The following is a 7,342-nucleotide window of genomic DNA, read 5'->3' as shown; positions in this document are numbered from 1 at the left end:
GAATAAGCATGCTGGATATTAAACCTGATTCAGCAAGCCATAGACTGCTTAGAAGCAGGACACCCAATTTTCTTGGGATCATAGAGAACAAACAGCGAGCCAGATTTCCTGTGACGAGCTGTCCGCTTCACATAGATCTTCAAAGCCCTCACAACATCCAAGGACTTTGAGGTAGCAGAGGTGTCAGTAAGCACAGGAACCACAATAGGTTGGTTGATATGAAATGCAGACACCACCTTAGGAAGACATTGCTAACGAGTTTTGAGTTCAGCTCTATCTTCATGAAAAATCAAATAGGGGCTTTTATGAGACAACACCCCCAGTTCCGACACATGCCTTGCAGAAGCTAAGGCCAACAGTGTAACGGTCTTCCCTGTAAGAAACTTTATGTCAACCTCCTGTAAAGGCTCAAACCATTCCGATTGTAGAAACTGCAACACCACGTTAAATTCCCAAGGTGCCATGGGAGCAACAAAGGGCGGTTGGATGTGCAGAACCCCCTTCAAGAACAACTGAACCTCAGGGAGGGAAGCCAATTTTTTTCTGGAAGAAAATGGATTAGGCCGAAATCTGGACCTTCAAGGAGCCCAAACGTAGGCTCACATACACACTGACTATAGAAAAAGGAGAAAACATTCCAGCTGAAATGCCACTGCAGGAAATTTACTGTTTTCACACCACGAGACACACTTTTTACAAATACGGTGGTAATGTTTAGACGTTACCCCTTTCCTGGCTTGGACCAGGGTTTGAAAAACCTTGTCCGGAATGACTTTCCAGGCTAAAATTTGATGCTCAACTTCCATGCTGTCAAACGTAGCCATGGTAAGTCTTGATAGACGAACGGCCCCTGTTGTAGAAGATCCTCTCGAAGAGGTAGAGGCGATAGGTCCTCTAGGAGCATCTTCAGGAGGTACGCATACAGGCCCTTCTTGGCCAATCTGAAGCAATGAGAATTGCTTGAACCTTTTCCCTTTTTATTCTTTTGAGAATTCTTGGGATCAGTGGAAGAGGTGGAAACACGTAAAACATCTGGTAGACCCATGGAGTCACCAGAGCATCCACCGCCACTGCATGCGGGCTCCTCGACCTGGAACAATACTGCTTTAGCTTCTTGTTGAGATGAGAGGCCATCATGTCTATTTGTGGAATTCCCCACTGATGTGTTAAGGACTCGAACACCTGAGGGTGAAGGCCCCACTCTCCCGGGTGGAGGTCGTGTCTGATAAGGAAGTCCGCTTCCCAGTTGTCTACTCCCAGAATGAAGATTGCCTACAACGCCACCGCGTGTCTTTCTGCCCAGAGGAGAATTCTTGTTACCTCTGACATTGCTGCTCTGCTCTTTGTTCCGCCCTGTCAGTTTATGTTTGTTACTGCCGTCACATTGTCTGACTAAACTTGAATGGCTTGATCTTGAAGAAGATGTGATGCCTGTAGAAGGGCATTGTATATGGCCCTTTGTTCCAGAATGTTGATTGGAAGAATGGCTTCCTGACTTGACCATTTTCCTTGGAACTGTTGCCCCTGGGTGACCGCTCCTCAACCTCTGAGGCTTGCATCTGTGGTTAGCAGAATCCGATTTTGAATCCCGAACCTTCGATCTGAAGCCACCACAGAAGAAAAATCCTGGCTTTTGGTGACAGACGTATCCTTTGGTGCATGTGAAGATGCAATCCGGACCATTTGTCCAGCAGATCCAGCTGGAAGGGCCTTGCATGAAACCTTCCATACTGCAGAGCCTCGTAAGAGGTGACCATCTTCCCCAGAAGGCGAATGCATAAATGCACTGATATTCGGGATGGTTTTAAAACATCTCGTACCATCAACTGGATTACAAATGCCTTTTCCAACGGATGGAATACCTTCTGTTCCTCCGTATCCAGTATCATTCCCAGGAACGGAAGCCTCCATGATGGTTCCAGGTGGGATTTTGGTAAGTTCAGAATCCATCCGTGATCCTGAAGTAGTCGGGTTGAGAGAGCAATGCTGTCCTACAACCTCTCCCTGGAAGGTGCTTTTATCAGCAGGTCATCCAGGTACGGTATTATGTTCACTCCCTGCTTGTGGAGGAGAAACATAATCTCTGCCATTACCTTGGTGAATACCCTCGGTGCCGTGGAGAGGCCAAATGGCAGAGCCTGAAACTGTTAGTGACAGTCCTGTAGTGCAAACCATAGGTAAGCCTGATGAGGTGGCTAAATCAGAATATGAAGGTACGCATCCTTTATGTCCAGAGACACCAGGAATTTCCCGTCCTCCAGACCTGAGATCACCACTCTCAGAGACTCCATCTTGAACTTGAACACCCTTAAATATGAGTTCAGTGATTAGAGGCTTAAAATGGTCCTTACCGAACCGTCCGGTGTTGGTACCACAAACAGGTTGAAGTAATAACCCTTGTGTAGTTAAAGTGGAACTGGGACAATGACCTGAGTCTGTACCAGTTTTTGAATCGCTGCCTGTAAAGTCGTACTTGCTTCCGGAGAAGCTGGTAAGCCTGATTTGAAGAATCTGTGAGGTGGGGTTTCCTGAAACTCCAGTCTGTATCCCTGGGTGATAAGGTCTGTGGCCCAGGGATCCTGGCAAGATGTTGCCCAAATGTGACTGAAATAACGTAACCGAGCTCCCACCTGCCTGTCTTCCAGGCAGTGTGGACCACCGTCATGCTGAAAGCTTTGAGGAAGCAGACCCGGAGGTCTGTTCCTGAGAACCTGCAGCTGCTGATTTTCTGGGTTTACCTTTATTACCTTTGAAGGCTGTAGAAGAACCTTTGGATTTTCTTTTGAATTTTGCTGTCTGAAAGGACTGCAGAGTTGGAGCAGAGTAGGTTTTCCTAGCTGAGGGTGCTGCAGAAGGAAGGTGCGTAGACTTACCCACCGTAGACTTGGATATCCATTTATCTAGTTCATCTCCAAAAAGGGCCTCGCCTGTGAATGGTAGGTTTTCTAAGCCTTTCCTGGAATCCGCATCCACAGTCCACTGGCATAGCCACAGGCCCCTGCGTGAGTAATCCAATTTCTTTTATGGCCTCCACCATAACATTAGAAGAGTCTTGAATATGCTGCAGGAGTAAAACTATCTCCCCTCTGGGTAAGGTATCCAATCTATCAATTAGGTTACCTGACCATTTTGCAATGGCTTTAGTGATCCATGTACAAGCAATAGTGGGTCTCTCGGCCACCCCAGTAGCAGTGTATAACGATTTGAGAGTGTTCTCAATCATGCGGTCAGCTGTGTCCTTTAAGGATGCTGCTCCTGGAACAGGTAAGACTATCTTACGTGACAACCTAGATACCGATGCATCCACAATCGTCGGGTTTTCCCATTTCTTTCTATCTTCCAGAGGAAAGGGAAAGGAAGTAATTAATCTCTGAGGGATCTGAAATTTTTTGTCAGGGTTAGCCCAAGTTTCTTCAAACAGGGCATTCAATTCCTTTGATGCAGGAAAAGTAGCTGAGGATTTATTTTTTACATTAAAATAAGATTCCTCCTCTACCTCCGCCATCTTGTCAGGAATGTGTAGGGCATTTCTGATAGCCTCTATCAGGGCCTGTATTCTGTGTGATAGGACCGCATCACCCCCACTCGCATCCACTTCACCCTCCTCTGGATCTGATGTATCGTCATCAGTATCATCTTGCATGAGCTGGGCCAGAGTACGCTTTTGTGGGCAAATGGCGGGGATTTGAGACGCTGGTATGGGAACTGAATCTCTATTCATCAGGTTATCCATAGACTGTCTTAAAATCTGCGTCTCTTTCTCATTATGGGATAATTTAGTAGAAATATTAGATATCATCTCTTTAATGGAAGCTAACCATGGGGGTTCTACCCCACTAACGTGAGATTGTGCACTATCCTGAGTACAGGGTAGTGAGTCTCTGGGAGAGGAAAGACATTCAGCTGTGCAGGTAACACAGTCCCTGGACATGGTAACGTGAAGGGACACACACACACCAACAGACATAAGGTAAAAACACTGTTTAACCCACACAGAGCCCTCAGAGAGACACAGAAATTATAGCCAGCCACATAACGCCCCTGTAACTAAGTAAAACTTAGCTGGGTTGCCACACTAAGTCCCTAAATATGGCTTAGTATACTACAACACTCCCCCTCCTTCTAAGACCCCCTGGTACCGCTGAGGAGACGTGGAATCTTTGTGGAGGAGCTGCGCTTCCCTTTGATTCCTGTAAGTGTAAGCTGCAGTGGGAAAATGGTGCTGGTGAGCTGATGGATCCGCTTATAGTGAAGCCCCGCCCCCTTAATGGTGCTTGGCTTCCCACATTTTTTATATTGGCCTTAAGGTAATTGTTATGCCTAACAGAGGGTTAAAACCCTTGTTAGGTATGTTATCCAGTGTGGGTAATCAGTGGTGGCTCAGTGCGCCCCTCACAGTGGGACACACTACACTGTATGTCCTCCTGAGCCCCCTGGAGCGCAGCCTGCACTCAGAGCTGTGCTCCTACCATTGTGCCACCATTGCCGCTGGTGACCCGCTATCCAGGATGTTGGCGCTGTACTCACCACTTTTCTATCTTCTGGCTCTGTTAGGGGTGGCGGCGTGCTGCGGGAGGGTATGTTCGCCGTGGTGGGGCTTGCGAATGACTCCCTCAGGAGCTCAGTGTCCTGTCAGCGGAGAAACGGGACCATTAACTCTTTAGGAAGTTGGGCCGTTCTCCCCCCTAAGTCCCACAAAGCAGGCAGTCTGGTGCCAACCAGACCTGCCTGAAAATAACAAACAGAAAATAAATGCAGAAAACTCTTCAGGAGCTTACCTAAGTGTCGGCTCCTCCAGGCACATTTTCTAAACTGAGTCTGGTAGGAGGAGCACAGAGGGAGGAGCCAGTGCACACTATTGATTTCTTAAAGTGCCCAAGGTTCCTAGTGGACTTGTCTATACCCCATAGTACTAATGTGGACCCCATTGTCCCCTAGGACGTAAGAGAAACAAAGTTAATTGTAAGGAATTGCTATTTATGATATAAATATGCTAGTTTAATATCCTGAATTATTTCGGCATTGGCAAAGTAACTAACATATTTTATTCAAACAGCCCTGGATTCACAATTCCAGTTAAATAAATTGTTACATTTATTGTGAGTGTAAACTAATTGTATATGTTATTGGCTTGAATTTATACATACAATGCTAAGAAGCTATATGGTGACTTCCAACCTATCTAAAATACAATTTTCCAGAATAAAATTACATTTATTTAAAGACATTAGTTAAAGATCTCTGTGATCACAGTGAACCTCCTTATCTCTCTGACACATTCAAGAGGACCAAAAGAATCTGCATAAGTTGGAATGAGCCTTTGAGACCTTGTAATATTCAAGAGCAATACACCAAACTACCCTTTTACCTTACAGCGGGGTATTACACGCTGATCAAATTTCTCCCAGTTGCACCCATGGAGGTTTTGAAAAACAAAACTTTATTGTTGCTTGAATGCACAATTGCTGGCTGTTGGAAATGAGAGCCAGGTTGGTGCTATCCATACAGCAATGACAGCTGAAGCTGTCAGAATGTACATTTATCTGCACATCTGGGCATAGGAGTGCCAATAAAGACAAACGGCATGTGACACATTCAATCACCATCACCCATACAGAGAAGCGGTATTTTCTACATATAACATGCGCAGATACCACTGAGACTCACAAAGGGGTATATTTACTAAGGTGCCGATTTAATTTAAGATTGTATTTTTCTTCTAAGTGTGATCTCGGGAATTTACTATACACAAATCTCGGCAGTGTTTGGGCTATTCGTATGTTTTTTTTCCCAGCAGAGTTCACAAATACGAACGAATAGACCATCGGTCAAACGTGGCTGTTCATGTATAGAACACGGTAATTTACCAAGCTTTCGTATTTGTAATGTCGTCCATGAAAAGGCAATTACAACCGTGAAAACTTGCGAATCATATAATAATGCTGAAAAAAACAGACCTGCTTTTGGCTGCCATGATTACATGTGTAACAGAAAAAGGAATGGCTCCTGTATAGTACTGGAGCCAAGAAGAAAAAGAAAGACTATATGTCTTTTCTGGGGCACACTTTTATTGTAAATGGAATGATGAATTCTGATTAAAATATAACTTTTATTATTAACCTTCCTAAAATATTGAAAAAGAGGCAAGGAAAGGGAGGGGAAAAGGGGGAATTGCTATTAATCAAAAATTATTATTGATTGTTATAATATTATCCAAAATAATTCACTTGATGTAATAACGATATAATTTGACTTAATGGCTCTATAAGCGAAAATATGTGGGTGTCTCCAGTAATAAAAATTATGTGTATTTGTGTGAGGTTTTCTTTCTGAAATTAAAACAATATATATTGGTGAAGATATGACCGGAAAAGGAAAAACCTCAAATTACTGTAATGTGTGCCAGGCTCATTTTGAATTCCTGATTAAATCAGGAATCTACAAAGGAAGGGAAAAAGGTAGAGGATGGTATTTCCAGATCCTGTGTCCTGGATTTGGATAAAAATACCTGCAGTGCCCGGTATTCCCTGGTGGTCTCCCAACCAGGTACTGACCTGGCCCACAGTGCTTGGCTTCCAAGATCAGACGAGGTTGGGCATACTCAGTATGGTTTGACTGCAGGTAGATATATCGCACACCGAATGACACCAGGAATTCTGTATCCTATATCCTGAGAGGATTGTCTCTGGTATTCTCCTGTACTTGAAAATTAGTATAGGGTCTACTGGGTCTTGGCTTCAAAATATGAACCGTTGAGGTGCCACCTCTGTCACATGGTAGGTCTTGAATCCCATAAGATGATGGCTATTGGTCCTATGGAAACCAGAGCGGTCACAGGTTCTGATATCAAAAAAATGTCAAAAAGTGTCTAGTGGGGCTTCCCAGGTTGGTGGAAGTCCTGATGACGGTGTGGCCCTGCTGGGAATTGGAAGGGTAAGGTGATAGAGAGAGAATGAAAAAAATGAAGAGAAAAGAAAAAAGGAGGGATCAGTTTGGAGTGACACACCACTTCTGCTTTTTGATCATCTGCCTGGGCATCGAATGAAAAAATGAGAGGGTGGGGTGAGACGAAACTGAAACCGAAGAAAGCAAAGGGGGGCACTTCTACTGTCCTGTTTTTTAACAATGCGGTGCTCTGTTGTCAGATTGCATTGCAGAGCCCCCGCAATTGTTTAAACAGAATGAGAGGGTGTTCCAGAAATCTGTTATGATTAGAAAATGTATTTTAATTCGTATTGATTATTATTGCTTGAGGGGCTGTTGATATTAATCTATAATAAATCACATGTGTTGTATATTGTACTAAAATAATACTCTCTGATGAGTCATGTGTAGTAAACAC

The 7,342-nt window shown here is 44.3% G+C and overlaps 1 pseudogene; it reads right to left on the bottom strand.

Annotated features, from left to right (window-relative positions):
• Positions 1–6,505: 6,505 nt before the first annotated feature.
• On the bottom strand, positions 6,506–6,623 carry LOC134937405 (5S ribosomal RNA; annotated as a pseudogene).
• Positions 6,624–7,342: the final 719 nt, after the last annotated feature.

This window comes from Pseudophryne corroboree, chromosome 6 (genome assembly GCF_028390025.1).
Source record: "Pseudophryne corroboree isolate aPseCor3 chromosome 6, aPseCor3.hap2, whole genome shotgun sequence".
NCBI classification, from domain to species: Eukaryota; Metazoa; Chordata; class Amphibia; order Anura; family Myobatrachidae; genus Pseudophryne; species Pseudophryne corroboree.
Note: the sequence above shows the minus strand (reverse complement) of the source record. Positions and strands in the feature narration are given on the sequence as shown.